This window comes from Myotis lucifugus, unplaced genomic scaffold, assembly GCF_000147115.1.
Source record: "Myotis lucifugus unplaced genomic scaffold, Myoluc2.0 scaffold_108, whole genome shotgun sequence".
NCBI lineage: Eukaryota > Metazoa > Chordata > Mammalia > Chiroptera > Vespertilionidae > Myotis > Myotis lucifugus.
In genome coordinates, this window is record NW_005871156.1 from 2,985,600 (window position 1) to 3,003,325 (window position 17,726).

At 40.6% G+C, this 17,726-nt stretch overlaps 1 pseudogene; it reads right to left on the bottom strand.

Annotated features, from left to right (window-relative positions):
- Positions 1–15,982: 15,982 nt before the first annotated feature.
- LOC102429712 lies at positions 15,983–17,375 on the bottom strand (annotated as a pseudogene).
- Between the last annotated feature and the right edge of the window lie 351 nt (positions 17,376–17,726).

Genomic DNA, 17,726 nt, shown 5'->3' on the forward strand with positions numbered 1-17,726 from the left:
GCCCAAGCGAGAGGCACAAAGGATGTGTGACTAGAACTACCTTTGGCAAATAAAGGGGAGCAGAGAACAAATCAGAAACAGCTCCTTGGCCACACAGGCTAAAGGCTATGACTCATCCTAAATAGTGAGCAACTGGAAGACTGTCACCAATATCCACTGTGTGTTTGTTCTATTTTGTAAGGTGATGGGTGGGGTTTTCTGTTGAATCGCCTTGGAACTCTCTCTGTTTGCCTGACAATGACCCAACAGGGACTGATTGCTTTCTTCTTAGGTGGAAAGTCTGAGGAACTTTCCATGGGTGCATGGAAACAGGATCTACACCCAAATCACTTTCCAAGTGACCAGAAACTACGATTTTCAGTTGTTGGGCATTTGTATTTCCTCAGAACAGCCTTTAAAAGTTTGTTTCTAAGCTAAGACTTCTTAGTACAAAGCAAGCCAAACATACTGATCCCCGTTTCAAGTCTGCTTTCACAGCTTTATAATAGGGATCCCAGCAGAAGTCCAGGTTCTTTCCAAAGAGGAGTAGCCTCATAGTACATCCAGTGGCCTCCCTGTCCGAGCACACTGACCTACAGGATGAGCAGAGAACTGAAGACCCCCTTGTCTGCTGCCCCTTCTGCCCCTGAGTTCCAGCTACAGTGATGTTGCTGGTGTTCACCTGAGAACCTTGCTCTGAATAAGTGGATGTGTATCAATACTATAGAAAATGTCATATTATTTTTATTATAGGGTGACTCACTCATTTTGCTATTGTTGTCTTTATTTTGTACAGCCCAAATTTAAAGAAACGGCTAAGTATCATAATCGAGAAAGCCATGGGCTCAGTGTGGAAACTAACTATGAGAATGAATGTTCCAGTGCTCAAAATGGATGCCATTTGGTAAGTTTGCATATTTCATAAAATGGCATTTTAATGGGCTTATTTCAGCCTGGGTGTCTTGTGATACCACTGGTGTTCAGTAATTTATTGTTTTAGGGGATGTTGTTTTTTGTTTGTTTGTTTTTGAGTCAGTAAAGCTTGAAGGTTGTCTTAGCCTGGATTCCACAAGGAGCAAAATCTAAGAAAATAGCCATGTGTAAGTAGTTTATTTGGGAACGTGATCCCAGGAACCAGAGTGAAATGGGAGGAGAGAGAGTCTATGCAAGGGCATCAAATGGGTGACTAGTGGCTCAGTCTTGCAGGCTCATCTGAGAAGCAACATGAAATGCATCTCGGGAACACAGGAAGAAGCATTTACCCAGTGACTCCTAGTTGCTATTGGTGAACATTTCTCCCAACCTGGGATTGATTCCTCCCACTTCTGGGTTGCACATTCTTGGGCATCAAGTGAGTTCCTAAAGCATCCAATGCAGTGGCTCCACCAGAGAAGCTGCATGTCTATGAGAGCACCGGCCTGTACCTTCTGGAAACTGGTTGGAGACCGCACAGAACTCTTGCTTGTAGTAGTGGCCGACATAGGTATGGGTGTGGCTTAGAAGATTAGAAATGGTGCTTAAAGTTGTCTAATAAAACAGTTTTCAGCTAGAAAACACACACACAGAGATCATCTATTTACAAAGGAATAACATCTCAAGTGCTCAGTGGAAATGAAGAGATAGTACTGAGGCTGTGAGACACAAGAACTTATCTTATGAAGGGAGAGTTTGGCTTGTTGGTTTCCCTAGGCACCATGATAAGTATGTCATTGTAACAGAAGGATATTTGGGGCTCCTGAGAGATCTGCTCGGTACCTTAGATAGGATGTCTTTAAAATGGCTCCCCAGACTGGCCAGTGTGGCTCAGTTAGTTGAGCATCAACCCATGCACCAGGAGGTCACTGGTCCAGGCACATACTTGGATTGTGGGCTTGATCTCCAGTAGGGGGTTTGCAGGAGGCAGCCAATCAATGTATCTCTTTTATTGATGTGTTTATCTTTCTCCCTCTCTCCCTTACTCTCTCAGAAATCAATAAAAACATATTGAAAAAAATAAATTAATAACATGGCTCCCCAAACTCCCACCTCCTGGAATTCATGCCTTTATTTAAGCTTCTCTCCTTGTTTGTAAGCTAGATCTAGTGACTTGCTTCTAATGTAAAAGAGAAGTCATGGAACATTGAGGGGAAAAATTATTTCATTTAAAAATATTTTAGGTCTCATCCTATGAGAATGTGAGCTCCAGGAAAGGTACAATTGGGCCAACAATCATATCACCAGCCATGAGACAGTGTTTGGAACATAATAGAAGCTCAATGAGCACTTGTTGAATGAATACAACTAAGTAAGGGAAGAAGGGAGTAAGTGATGGTCAGTATGGAAATCAAGGAGAGATCAAGCCTAGTGGATTTTCAAGTGCATAAGTAATCAGGAATTCTCCCAATAACCAGAGTGAGAACTTAAAAATCCCCACATTACACTGGAAAGATCCTGGGACACATATTTGGAAAAAAACTATTAGCTTTTTCTCTGAATAACTCTGAGTTTGTTTTCTTTTTTCTGTCAGAGATGTTAATAATAATGATTTCACAAAATTGCGAGAAACCATAAGTCTGCAAATAAAAGTACTTTGCAAATTCACAAAGCAATAAACAAATATCTGTTATTATGTGTCCTGCCTTCTCTGATAGTCACCTGCAAGGCACCATCCCTTTCTCTTGAGTTAGAGCCACCGGGAAAAATTGTAAGTCTCAGGAACCATTTCTGTTTTTTCCTCATCTTCTAAATGAAATAGTTTGGCTTTGCTTCCAAACCAAGGTGAAAGCAAGGTAGAAATAAAGTAAAGAACAAAGAGAAAGAAAGTTAGACAGAGGAAAATGTAACTTGCCATGAGGACTGATCATGAAGATTTTACATGTTGCCAAAAACAAAATGTGATATTTTCTCATGTGGCATGTTTATGGATTAATTTCTTTGTTTTGTTTTTTTAATTTACTACATGTTGTTGTTTTTTAATAGTATTACAGATGTCTCCCATTTTCTATTTCTTTTGGGGGGGGTGTGGTTTGACAGAACCTAAGAGGAAAACAAAAACCTTTTCATCCAAGTTCTATAATGTTCGAGATGCTTAGGATTTCACATTCCTCTGTGATTCCAACTGACTCACTCAGCTATAGGGTTAGATTTTTTCTAGTTTTCACCAAAATCATACATATAAGAAGGAAACAAGCCTGTAGGATTGAAATGCTTGGAGAGAGCTATCAACTCATTGTCTTAGAGGGAATTCCTTGAAAAGCAGTAGGAAGAAGGCAGCTCATGTTGGAGTTAGTGGGAAAAGAACTGGGAGTAGGAGCTATAGGAGAAATAAGGGAAGGCCGCCAATCTCCGAGTCTTTTAAAGCAGCTCAGCTTTGAATGGTAGGACCATACCTGCTGCTCAATTATTGAAATATAGACGACGCACTACTTGGTGAGTACCTGCCCCTGCATCAAATATACCTGGCTAGATAGTCCCACAATCCAGCAATTGGATGGTCGATGCCAGGGCCAGCATGGCACCTGCTGTACCCTGTCTAAAGGGTTGATTTATTTTTGAACTTGTGCCAGTTGCTCAGGCTGTACCATATCTGTGTTAAAGATGTTCATTATCAATCCTGTCTTGATGCTATTTTATACTTCTTCCCTATCCTGGTTCCCAGTCTCTGAACATAGGTGGACACACAGGTGCACACACACACACTACGTATGCTTATATGTACATGCTAATTAGTCCACATGATGCCCATGTGCACACATGTGCCAATGTACACATACATGCACATACATACATGCACAAACACACATGCCTGTATACAGACACATGCGCCGACACACACCTGCACACACACCTGCACTCACTTTGCCCAGCTTCTCCACCCTCCCCTGCCCTTGTTCTGTTAGCACTCATCTCTCACACGAGGGCTTAGTTCCTCAGCCTCATCTTCGGTCTAATGATGGCAGACTAAAAATGGTGAATCACACCATTGATGTACTCCCCCCATGTTTACCTTACACCAAATTGCTCCAATATTCCTGGAGATACTTAGCATTTACAAACTGTTTATTTTCTGATGCATGCTGGAGTCTTTGTAAGCCTCATTCTTCTCTTCTGTAAAGTGATTCCTATCATATCTGGCTCACAGATCTAAGGCAAGGAATGTAAAGGATTAGCACAGGGCCTGAACATAGTTACAATAAATGCTAATTGTTGCTATCATGGGATTTATTGTTCATGTTTTTATCATTAGGTTTTTGAGTACCATATACTTCCAATTAACCCATCACCTTTTCAAAATGGTATCTACAATAAAGGACAAAGACTATAAGTATTTCTTCGCTTACTTTGTTTATTTTTTACTTTAATTGGTAAAGAAAAGGAGAGAGGCAAGTATGCTTAGAAGTTTTGGATTAGATTTAAATGAATTTAGCAGCTGATATTTATAGAAAATTAAAATAAACTAAGACTCTTTAAAAGCTATTTCTTCACAATATCATATTTCAGCTAAATCTCGACTAACACAATAATTCTGAGAGTTTCAATTAAGGGCCAGGAGGATTCAATATACAGTCTCCTCTCTGGAAGATCAGTACAGATTTTTTCTTGCACTTCCTTGTGCAATGCAAGGGGCCATATAAGACACCTATTACACATCTAGGGAGGACATTAGGAAAGTACAAACTGCATCCAAAGTACATTTTACTCCTAATAATTAGGACTGGATGAACAGCTAGAAAAAAAATATGAACCTGCTCAAATGAAATTGGTTAGCTCTAACTGATATAATGCAGTTTTCCAAAGAATAATTGATATTATATAATCATAACTGCCAGTTTATGTCACAAAAGTGACATTTGACACGTTCCTGCTAACCAGCCTAACATCATCCATTAAAACATCACTTGTGTAATGACATTTCACCAGTCCGTTTAGCATCATAATTTCTGACATCACCTCTTTTATGAAACCAGAAGATTGAAGAAAGGTGATTGGGAAGATCTTTCGACTGAAAAACAGCGCTCAGCTTTGATTTGCACTTTCAGATTCTTTCATGTTTTTAATCCTGTTGCCAGGATAATTGTTAGGTAATAAATAAACAAATAAAATCACAGTGGAAGTCATAAGGACAACTTGTTCCTTCTCTAGTTTCCCTTAGTTATGGTTCAACATCCCTGGGTGGTGCTAACAGGATTTTATTTCACAGCTGAACTGTAAAATGGTTGTTCTTGGAAATCCCTGGGAAATAGGAAACAGGAAAGAAAATCTTTGAGTTTGAGCTTGAGTGTGGAATAGCATATTCATGTCTCACCAAACCATTTAAAAACAATTTCTATGTCAGGAAGGTTGCATGTTACCTGTAGGCCTTCCAAAGGCGAATGACTTGTTTTTTACCTGGGGCTCATAAGCATGTGCTATAGAAAATGTGACGGGAAATGTGCAGATAATGTTTTGCCGAGCTGGACACTTGAAATGTGCTTGATTTTGTGAACTAATGCCACAAAATTCAATTTTAAAAAAAAGAAACAGAAGAAAAACCTTGATCCTGAAGAAGAAACATTTACTTTTCTCCATCTAAAACACTGGATTTTAAGGCAAGAAGGAGTTGTTTCCTAAACTGTTCATTGAGCACCTCCTAGACCACCAGCTACATGAATAAGGAAATGGAGTCCAACAGGAGGGGAAGAAATAGGCCTCTCCTTCAATTCCATGATCTTGCCATGATCAAGTGTGAAAAATGCCAGACATGGCACCTCATTTATAAGAGCTAATAAACAAGTGCGTGCTGCCTTCCCAGCCTCCCCCTTTTATTTACAATTTGGTAGCAGAAGGGCAAAGGTGACTCTTCAGTGTTTTAATTCATCATTTTCAAGAAAGTAATCAAGTAGACTCCTCCAAAGTCATTTATGTAATTATGTGTATAAATATCATAAGAATTTACAGAAATTTTACGGGTTTTTTTTGTTTGTTTTTTATACCACGCAGCTGAGCAGGGAATACTGTAAGGACTAAGGTAGACATTCTTGACTTCCACTAGCTTTGGGTTTGGGGAATGCTAAAGTCACACGTCTCCTTCCAGGCTAACCTATACCTAAAATAAAAAAAGAAGTACTCCCCAAAAAGTGCCATCAGGAAGATCATATTAGAAGTCTCAAAGTTTTACCTAGTATTTGGGGTTTTCGTTGTTAAATTCAATCTTTGAATTCATTGGATTAATGGGATTGCCTACATCAGTCAATGGTAAAACAAACAAAAAATGCAAACAAAGATGAAAGCAAAGCAAAAAGTTGCTTGTATTTGAATATTTTACGTAGTTTGCACAGAATTGACAAATTCTGCTTTATCCTATAGGATATTTGACTAATTCTGACAAGCAAGTTCAGGCCTTGATGGTCGCTGGGCAAAGTCCCATGACACCAAGACACAAGGCATAGCTGTTCACACTATTTGATGATTCAACACTAAAAAGTATCACAAGTTCTTGTTCATTTTGGTATGGTTCCTGGTGGATGTCTCACCCTCACAAGGGAGATTTTCCATAGTTTTCTGAAAGCTAACGAAGATAAAAAATAAGACTTTGTGTCATAAAGATTCTTCCTTGATTTGTTGCCTCTGAAATTGCAGTCACGTCATGAGATTTCTGTATATTGATTCTTGAAGGAAAGGTTATCTTTCTGAGGACATCTTTGAGTTAAGCAAAATAAAAATTAAGTCTGATGTTTGTGATAAAGAGAAAATATACTTTTATTACTAACGAGTGGTGGCCATTTATAACAAAACATACCAACAGTCCTTACATATTTACACACACACACATGAGATGAGGGAGTAGGGTTATTAACTTTGTAGAATTTTTAACTTACAGAATGCCTTGGAATCAAAGTTTGAGAACTGTTTAGCCAGTTTTGGTAATGCATGAATTCAATAGCAGATAAGATCAAACTCCACGTTTTAAAGTAATTTTATGTAAGTGGAGGCACATTTGGCTACATTGGAACATAAATAAATCTTTGAATTTTTTTTTAAGATCAAAGTTTTGCAGAAGGCAACAAGTGTTCTGAGGAATAAGAGTTTGAAAGGTTCCAAGTGTACTTGCTTTCTTCATCCATGAGCGAAGCATGAATAAAGTGTGCAAATGTCGGCACAAGGGTGTGTCATTTACCAGGAAGGGTTCTTAAAACACAGAGTAAAGTTTTGAGCAAATCCATGTAAATCGTTAGAGCATATCCTATATCCTAGTCATCTCTAAAGGGGACTGTGATTTACTTAGTGTAATTTCTTGCCTTTTTTCCCCCAGAAGTTTTTGCTATGAATATTTATGCCCAGACTTCATTTAGTGACTGAATTTCCACTCGGTTGGAATTATGCATCCCTAAAGCACACCCAAGAAAGGTGAGCAGTTAGAGGTGACGAAAGAGATTTCCTGACCTTTTAGAAATAGCAAGCTACACTGGATTAAGTGCAGCCTGCGTGAGGTGACTTGTGGGTTGGTGGAGTATAATTACCTTAAAATTATCTCAGAGAAACAATTAGTGTGCAACAGAGCCAGTGCCAGACTGGCCATTGTTCTGAACTTTCGTTAAAACATCTCACTCTGTCCCGAAATTGGCAAGTGATAGTTCTTACAGGAGGTGCTAGGGAAGGACTCCACTTATTCCTGCTCCTGAGTGGAGGCCTGTTTACAGCTGGTGCTCGTCAAATTCGAAGTTGTAAAGGCGAAGGTGCTAGACTTGATGGGATGGAAGTGTTTCTTTGGCGATGAAGCGTTCCCTCGACAAATTTCCCGAGTCATCAGATGTGCAGACAGCAGCAAAGCCCCCTCTCATTACCATCCTCAAGTGTTCAAGTTGAAGGTGCTGGACTCGGCTCAGTCACCCACAGCTGTGTCTTTTAAACACGGATCTTTAGGCAAAAGGAACTCAGGCTTGGACACATTGCAAAAGTGTACATTTTTTTTAAAATTTCCCCCTTGCATTTTGGCAAAACTGTCTCAAGAAGAAAGGACAGTTTTATTTCATCTTATTTATGTTTCTGATAAAATTTAGGAGGTTTTTTTTTAGGCTAAGCTGCCATCTACACTCCAACGATGGGTTAGTTGCTTAAAGGAAAGGTTTGAATTTTCCTCAAAGAAGCTTCTAAACAGCTATTTTCTTAAATAGTTAAGTCAGTTAAAAGTATGTGAGAAATCACAAAGAAATTGGATTATTATTGCAAAAGTATTTTTCTGAGTTAATTACGTACCATATAGCCTGAAGGTAGTACCTGTGTAGAGTTAGGATAAAGTGCAGATACCAAGTGAAGTCAGATTTATACTTTATAGAGCAGCTGTTTCTTTTACTCGGTAGAAGGAAAATAGTATTTGTCTTAAGTAGTAAATAGATACATACTGATACATAAACAAGAGCTATTTATTCTAAGCCTGGAATGAAAACCAAGGAATACAGAAAGAGATCACCCAAAAAGGTGTTTGAAGGACTGTAAATGTTTATAGTTCTTGAATAAAAAGGCACATAACATTACATATGAAGTATATTTGTTTTTACTATCTGTAACAATGCACTGAATAAAACAATCTGGATGTAGTAAGCAAGAATAGGGAAAAAATGGCTGAAATGAGCATTATTTCCTGTTGAAATTTACTAAGTACCAAGGACTGTGCTAAGATTTCATGTATATTACCTCATTTACTTTTTTCACACAGCCATCCTGTAAAGTGAATAGTATCATCCCAATTCCTGAATGAGAAGTCAGAGAAATCAAGAAATTTGGTGAAGGCCTAGGTAAATATATATATATATATATATATATATATATATATATATATATATATATGATACTTTCAATAATAAAGATGATTTAGTTTTAAAAAATTTGAAAATGCTACACAAACAATAATAGGGCTAAAGTATCAACTTATATCTAATTCCAAAGCTCTAACCACTTTTCACTATTTTATTGAATGAGCAGCTTTCTACTTAGGAATACTGACAGAGAAAGAGAGAGTGTTCTGTTAATATCATTATGGACGTGCTATAATTTGAGCCTATACCAAATAGAAAGTGGAAGATATTGATATAATGTAAAGGTTATTCATAAGGAAAAAAGGAGATGATCATATTGGTGTGTTTTTTTTGGGGGGGGGAGGAAGATGGTAAGTGGCCACATCCATATGCTCAATTAATCTTAATGTTTAACTATTTAATTATCAAGACAAACTGAACACCACTCAGACATTGACCTTATGAAAGTCTTTTCATGTTCTTTGCTTTTACACAAAACAGCCTTATATGAAGGGTGCAGACTTACTTTATCTTATCTTTGTTTCTGACAAATTTAAATAGGATTTCTCAGGCTAAGTTACTGTCCAATGGAACTCTAAGACCCATGGCATACCGACGTGCAATTGCAACCTTTGTACATTTTACTTTGTTGTTAGAATAAGACTTTGGCTTGTGTTTCAGTTATGACTTTGCTCACAAATTTCCCTGGCCTTTCATTAAAAATTGTATAGCAAGGCATTGTGGTAGAAAGTATGTTCAACGTGAAGCAAAGGGACTTTATTGACCCTGGTTCATGCCCTCTTAGGCAAACCATGTTAGTTGGGGTTAGACCCTTGGTGACTCCAGGCCTCCCAACCCTCATTTGTCAAAAAGATGATCTGCAAAACCTCATTCAACTCTAAGTTCCATCACCACTAGAAAATTTTTCTTTTAGAAAATGTATTGGTGGGACTACCCAAAATATTTTTATAAATTATAAGTGAAACCCTAACCACTGAAGGCTAGACCCTTTTTCATTATGTAGAACCCATGCCTATTTTTATTTTTAGTGAGCTTTATTGGGATGCAGTACTTAAATTAGACACCAGTTACCTGAATTGCTTTTCGGAATAGTTTTTATTTAGACACACTGAATTAGGAATAGCCACTCAGCACTAGTCTCTTCTGTAACAAGTATTTTCTTTTAAATGAATACATTCAAGGTTATTCTGAAGTTGGCAGGCTCATTATGTTTAAAAGTTCCACCTACATGCTGGACTAGAACACATCTTCCCAATATGAGATGTTGACATTTCTACCACAGTTTCCAACTTCTAAATGACTTCAGATTTCTGCACTCACTTTCTGGTGATCTCACCCAGTTTTATTTATGTCATTTAAAATGCTGATGACTCCCACATTTTTGTTTCTAGACCAAACCTCTCTCCTGACTTTAGATTACTTAACGTTACTTGATGTCTGTTTACTAGACTTCTTTGGATGCTGTTATGGATTGAGTTATTCCACCAAAAAGATATGTTGAATTCCTTACCCCTGGTACCTCAGTGATTAAGGAAGTAGGGTGTTTACAAGTTAAAATGAGGATGCCAATCCAATATAATATGATTGGTGTCTTCATGAAAAGGGGGCATTTAGGCACACCCACACAGAGAGAAGATGATATGAAGACACACAGGGAAAAGATAGCCACGTGACTGGGATGATGCATCCACAAGCCAAGGAACACCAAGGATTGCTGGCAAACATAGAAGCTAAAAGAGGCAATGAAGGATTTGCTCCTAGAGTCATCATAGAGAGCCTGCCGGAACCTTGACTCCAGATCTGTGAGACAATAAATTCTGTTGCTTTAAGCCACTAGTGTATAGTCCTTTATGCAGCAGCCTTTGAAAATGAATATAGATGCCTAATAAGCATCTTAAACCCTACCTGCCCCAAAGTGCCCCTGCCTCTCCTCACTTCTCTTCTCTGTCAATGGGAGCTCTATCTTACCAGTTGCTCAGATAAAACACTTCAGAGTCATCCTTGATTCCTATTTTTCTCTCCTCCTCATGAAATCGACTGTCAAAATACAGGTATTTTAGCCTGGCTGGTGTGGCTCAATAGTTGAGCATTGCCCCAGGAACCAAGAGGTTACCAGTTTGATTCCTGGTCAGGGCACAGGCCTGGGGTTGTGGGCTCAATCCCCAGTACAGGGCATGTGGGAGGCAGCTGTTGGATGATGTTTCTCTCACTCATCTCATTGATGTTTCTATCTCTCTATCCTTCTCCCTTCAACTCTCTCTAAAAATCAATAAAAACATATTGTAAAAAAATACAGGGATTTGATAGACTCTAGGATACCATCAATGGTGAGGTACATGATGATGCTATTCAATTCTAAGAAAGAAAAAAATTGTAAATCTTATGACTCAATGGGATTGCTGAGAATTTTTATTTTATACTTAAAGATCTCCAAACTTATGTACACATTTTAACCCTATATTATCCTTGTTCATAGAAAAAAACGAAGATGTATGTGAAATAAGTTGGTTAAGGTTACCAAAAATATTATCAACTTCAGAACCCATTTTCTTAATTGCTTTGACTCAAAGTCATATATGTGCATGTGTTTCCACAAAATATTGTCCATGGTGCCATTAAAGCAGCAGAGATGCAATGCTTTGCTTCCTGCAGATTTTGAACAAAACTATAAAACTTCTAGTGACCCCTGACTCAATTAATGGAGAATAAAAACTTCAAATCAAGTGTATCCATGTACAGATAAATGAAAACCACATCTCTAGGCCTCCTAGCCTGAGTGGTGTCAAGAAATCATCAATTAGAAGACGCATTCCAATTTCAGGGGCTTTAAAATGTTCAACAACAACAAAAAATAATCCTCAGACCAAAATATATATTCTCTATCACTATCACATTGATCCAAGCCACCATCATCCCTTGCCTGCTTCTTGCTGCCTTATAATTAGTTTCTCTATTTTTCTACTTGCCCCTCTACAATCTATCCTCCACATTCTATTTCCTTAAACACACAAAACATGATTCTAACTCAGGGTCTTTGCACTTGCTGGTCCCTTTTTCTGAAATGCTCTCGCCCCAGATAGTCATACAACTCACCTCTGCACCTCTTTTAAGTCAATGCTCAGATGTTACCTTCTCCATGAGGCCTTTCTTGACCATGTGATTAAAAATCCCCACCCACCCCCTGGTACTCTATTTCCTTGCTTTAGTTTTCTCTATTTTATTACCATAGATAGTTAAATAAATATTTATATATACACATATATACATATAAATATTTGTTCATATTTATACAATATACTTATCTACTATATAGGATTATACTGTGTTCTATTTTTGAAACATCCATAGATAGATAGATAGATAGATAGATAGATAGATAGATAGACAGTTATTTATTTCTATATTGTTTCCTCACATCCTAGAAGACAGGGATGTTATCTGTTTTTGTTTCCATGCCCATACCACTGACGTGTACATAGTAAACATTTGTTAAATTAAAAAATTGTAATAGCAATTAGTTAAATATAGTGAAAAATCAATTATCATGAAACCTGATGAGTAAGGTAAGAGTCACTTGATATCTTTTCCTGGATATAAACTCTGTTCAAACTGTGACCATATTATTGGAGAAATAAATAAGATGACCATGAAAACAAATACATCACCACCTGCTCTTCCTGCTATTGATTTTTCTTAAGACTCTAAGGATAGGAACATAGGAAGAAAACAGAAATGAATGCTACTAACAAATTGTTGAACAAAAATAGACAGAGGCAAAGAAGCATTGAACAGACTGTCAAACTACAGCGGGAAGGTAGGGGAGGGTTGGGGGCATAAAAGATCAACCAAAGGACTTGTATGCACGCATATAAGCACAACCAACAGATGCAAGACACTGGGGGAGAGGGGACGAGGGCAAGTGCGGGGTGGGGGGGTAAGGGAGACCGGGGGGAGGTCAGTGGGGAAAAAAAAAGAGACATGTACTACTATTTGTAATACCTTAAACAATAAAAAAGAAAAAAATGAATGCTACTATTTTAGAATATGCTGGATTTCTTGCATGGTATTCAGAATGAACAAGTGACAGGGAAGGGTCGGTGGGCATGGCGAGAGTGCTTCTGGCAATCAGAAACCTTTCAGCCCTCTAGGACCTGCCAAGTCTCAGCTTTGTTAGAAAGCCTTCCTGAGTCCTCTTTTTTTTAAGGATTCCTATAGGCTGAAGAATATTTCCCACTTGATTCTATTACTATATGTAAATCTTTCTCTCCTTCAATACTGCACCTTTCGGAACAGCAACAACCTCATGATTCATCTATAGCATATCTTTAGTATCTTTCATGGTTCCTAGCATAGAGTTATATCCACTTAAAAAAAGGATAAAATTGCAAGAAAAGTGGAATGAATTAACACTTAATGAGGTGTCAATTAGACAGGTCCCACAGAGGGGATAGAGTCTTCCCAGGGGTGAGTCTTTGAAAGAGTGTTGGGAAAGTTTACTTGCCAAGAATCTCATTGGACTGGAGGCCAGTGCTCTATAAAGGAAGCAGTGAATGTCAATCAAATTACTTTATGGAGAATTAAGTTTGTTCATCTTGTCTCCTGTTTTAGGGAGTTGAGCATGAGCAGAGAGACCTGCCCTCGGCTCATTTACAGTCAGAGATACTCTGTTGGAAACTGCAATTTATGGGTATGGAATGAAGCCAGGCAACTATTCAATGAAGTTAATTTTGTTTGCTTGTTTGTTATAGCTGATTGTTTATCACAGGTAGAGCCAGCTTCATCCGGGCAACACTATTAATCTTAATTATAGCTCTAGTGACCTTCCCTTTGCCTTTAGGCTACATACTTAGAGACATTTCCTAAAGTCCTTCCTGGAAAGGAGCACCCATTGACAGCTGCTTTCCTTCAAGACAATGGGAGTCGTTACCAAAATGAAACTTAAGTGACATAGACTATTTAATTTTCATTTTTAACTCTTAGTTCTATATTTTTACTTGGTATATGCTATGTTTTATCCATTTTTAAAAATAAAAATAATATTTAAATGCTTAGAAATTATAAACAAAATGAAATGTGAAAAATAAAGGTACTATTTGAGAGTACTATCTGGTTGAAACTTTCCTATGCAATTTCTCCTTTTATTATGCGACCATATATTTACCTGATGTTCAGTGGTTGTACTGCAAAGAGATCATCAATTTAAATAATTCATATCCTTGTAGGGGATTGGATGATTTGCGATATGAAAAGACATGTTGTTTCAATGGTTCAGCTGTGCAGTGAGTGAATGCAGGATTAATGTGCTCTTTGGAAAGGGAGATTGGCCAATGCAGCTATTGTTTTATTTAGTTTAAAAACTTTAGAACTCCATGTACCAGCTTTGCAAGGTGGGTAGTATCAGCAGTGTACAAATTCAGGGAGCATTACTCACATTTATTGTATGTGAATAGAATTCCAGGAGCAGTTGCCACCTGACATTTACACAAAACACAATTTTGAAAGGTGTGAAATACTTCAGCCCTGAGGAATACTGGGGTGGGTTTGAAAAAGCTACTAGAGAAAGCTGGAGCGGGGAAATCTCCCAGCCATCCTGGAATCTGTAGATAGTTTGCACAGATGCTACCCTCGAATCAGCGATTCTGGCTTGCAATTTTAAGAAAGAGCTAACAATACACACAAATAATAAAATAATCAGATTAAAATTGATCAAACATGACAGAATTCTCTTACATGGAAAGGGTTTTTTTTTAAAGAAAATAATGAAAAACTAGGTGGCAATAAATAAAAGTAAAAAATCCACTTAGCCAATAAAATGATGAAGTAATAAGTAAAAATAAGATAAAACTAATAAGTAGCAAAAGCATAAAATGATAAATTAGTTAAATGATTCATTGATTAATTAAAATTTGGAACATTGGCCAGGTCTTATTTCTAGGAAGTTCCTAGACATTGGATGGGAAGCTAAAAGGAGAAGCAGCCACTGCCCAGAAAGTCCTTGCAGGTCCGGTTTCTTTTTCCTGTCTTATCTATCTCTTCTCCTTCTGAGCAAATGCAGAAAGGCCAGGATGGGCAAGGAAACGGTGAGCACTTCTCCGCAACCTATTTTTTATATATACTAGAGGCCCAGTGCATGAAATTTGTGCACTGGGGGTGGGTCCCTCAGCCCGGCCTGCATTTCTCGCAGTCCAGGACCCCTCAGGGGATGGAACAGGCCTAAGCCGACAGTTGGAAATCCCTCTCACAGTCCAGGACCCCTCGCTCCTTACTGCCCACCTGCTCACTGGTCCTTACCACTCAGCTGGCTGCTCCTTAGTGCTGCCATGGAGGCAGGAGAGGCTCCCTGCCTCCGTGCTCACCAGCTGTGAGCCCTATCTTTCTGTGTAGTTGTCTGTGGGCCAACTGCTCTCTTGCTTCTCACTTAGGGCAAGCAACCTGTCATGGAATGCAGAAGACTGCCTGGAGCTGAGGGGAGTGGCCGGGCCCATGGGGTGAGAGGTGGACACAGAGGACGCTATCTCACCCAATTGTGGGGCGGGCTGGCTGGCCTTCATCTGCCTAACCCCACCCTGACCGTGACCGAGCAGGGTGTCCGCCTCTCCATTCTCAATCCTTTGTCACTCTTGCCAGGTCTCCCCCAAAGTGAGTTCAGCTCAATCCCTGAATGTAAAAGGACACGGGGGTGGGGAGGGGGGCTCCACTCCAGTGCCCCCTGATTCCCAGCAACAGGACCTGGTCAACAGACCTGATCTCAGGATGGTGACCACAGCTGCGGAGCATAGATCTGTTTTAAGAAAAGTTGGGAATGCAGACTTTCGTATGAGCCCCTATTCCAAAAGGTGGCAGTTTATTCACATTGTGACAAAGACACCTTCAAGAGTAACATAAGTGGGTAAAATCAGGGCCAAACCGGGCCATTTCCTCATCCAATCTCTCTGAGGCCAGTGGACAGAACCAAATCTCAGCTCTTCACAGGACACTTCCGGGTTTTTTTTTAAGCCTAAAGGACAGTAGTCTGTCTCCATTCTTGTTCTCGGGATTTTTTCATCATCGGCTAAAAGGATACATACATTGGGGCAGTCCTCTCGAGATACAATATTCCAGTTGCATCCATGTGATGACGACAGCACCCCTCAGAGGGAGGGAGACGACAGATGGGGAGCAGGGAATTCTGAAAACCAAAGCGATGACAGAGATGTTAAGCCTTCCCTTCACGTGTCTGACACCCCTCTTCAGGAGGCCTGCAGGCCGGGTGTCTGCTGGACCTTTACCACTTGATGTCCTGGCAGGCTGCCCTGGGCCCTGCTAGGTGTTGTACAGGGCCGCCTGGGCCCAGGGGAAGTCATCCCCCGCCCCCAAACCAGCCACTCCTAGTACAGCTCCTGCACATGGGCGCTGGTCTCCGGGGGCCACACTGGAATGGCAGCATAGATGCCTTCCATCTGCCACAGCAGTGCCCTGTCTGCACACCCGTCGTCCACCTGAGCCTGGCCCCTGTCGCTTAGGCATGCCCGGCGCAGGCCAGGACCTCCACAAAGTGGCAGGGGAACTTGCCCCTCTACAGCTTCAGGACCACTTCTGGCTGTTCGGAAAGCCGTAAGCAGCCTCAAAGCATAGTAGAACCTCTCCGTCCCTTTCAAGGGTGACCTCCTGGAAGTCTTTGTTGCTCAGGGTGCGGTAGGTGAGCACTCCCATGTCCTCGTTGAACAGCTCCTTGGCCATGTGCCTGAAGATGTGCGCCAGGTACCCATCGGAGCTGGCACCCTCGTGGAGCCTCACCTCCTTCTCCTTCCTGTCTCTAAACAGAGCGTCCACAGTGGTGTCATTCAAGGCGAGGTCACTTTGCTCCATTATCTGGACAATTTCACCTGAGGTTAACAAGCAGTCAGCACTCTGGGAACTATGTAAAGCTGTGGGAACATCTTCTTAAAGGGCCTCCAGTTTCCTGTCATAACACGGGTCCACAATGATGTGGAAAATCTTGTCTGGGAACAGATTCTGCCATCTGGTGAAGTAATCCTTCACCAGAGAGCCCATGGGAGACTTGGCCGTTCAGAGGTGGGGTTGATGGGGTGACCCGGCACGTGCTCTGCATATCGGTCCCAGCCGGTGCAGGTGGAGGTCAGCATGGGGAGCTGGGGCTCTTCCTCACGGTGCTGGCAGTACCGACGCACAAATTCCTTCTGACTCTCCAGGATGCTGAAGTCCGCAGCTATCTTCATGTCAAAGACAGTGCACCCCAAGGCTTTTGAGAAAGCCGCAGAGCCTTCTGGATGCATCAGTGACAATGAGGCTGAATTTAGCAGCAAAATAAGGCAGAGACTAAGGACACACAGACACTGCCAGCATCTTGTGCTGTGAGGTATCACATTTCTTATTAAGGTTCAGAACATGGAAGAAGTCCTTGGTGTTCTGTTGAGAAACTTGGACTCCTTCCTCTGCGGTCACACAACTGTCACACGCCAGGCAGTCACTCAGAAATATCTTGACATCGGCCAACTTATGGAATTCTCCCTTCTCTCCGTTCTCCTGAGCTAGACTCCGGACGTTGACTGTGACATTCTCTTGGTCATCGGTTTTTGTTTTTTTATGACATTCCTTCTGTTTGCAGTGATCACACTGCATCTGGAGCGGGGCAGGCGGGGGCCTGCTCAAGTGACCTGGAGGAAGCACAGGGAGAGCAGTCAGTCACCGCTGGTCGCCCCTGGAGCTGCTGGCTATATCCTTTCTTCCTTGTGGAGCGTCTAGGGAGGGGAAGGGGCCGCAGTGCCCAAGGCCAAGTTCCAGGAGGCCAGCAGCGCTGTCGGGATCGTGCAGGCATTGCTGGTTCTTTGGTGCCTGGCCTGTCCTCTTCAGATTTAACCTGCAGGACTACTAAGGGAGTCAGTCCAAGGGAGGGGAAGCAGCTTCAGTGCCCAAGGCCGAGTTCCAGGAGGCTGGCAGCACTGTCGGGATCATGCCAGAGGCGCTGGTCTG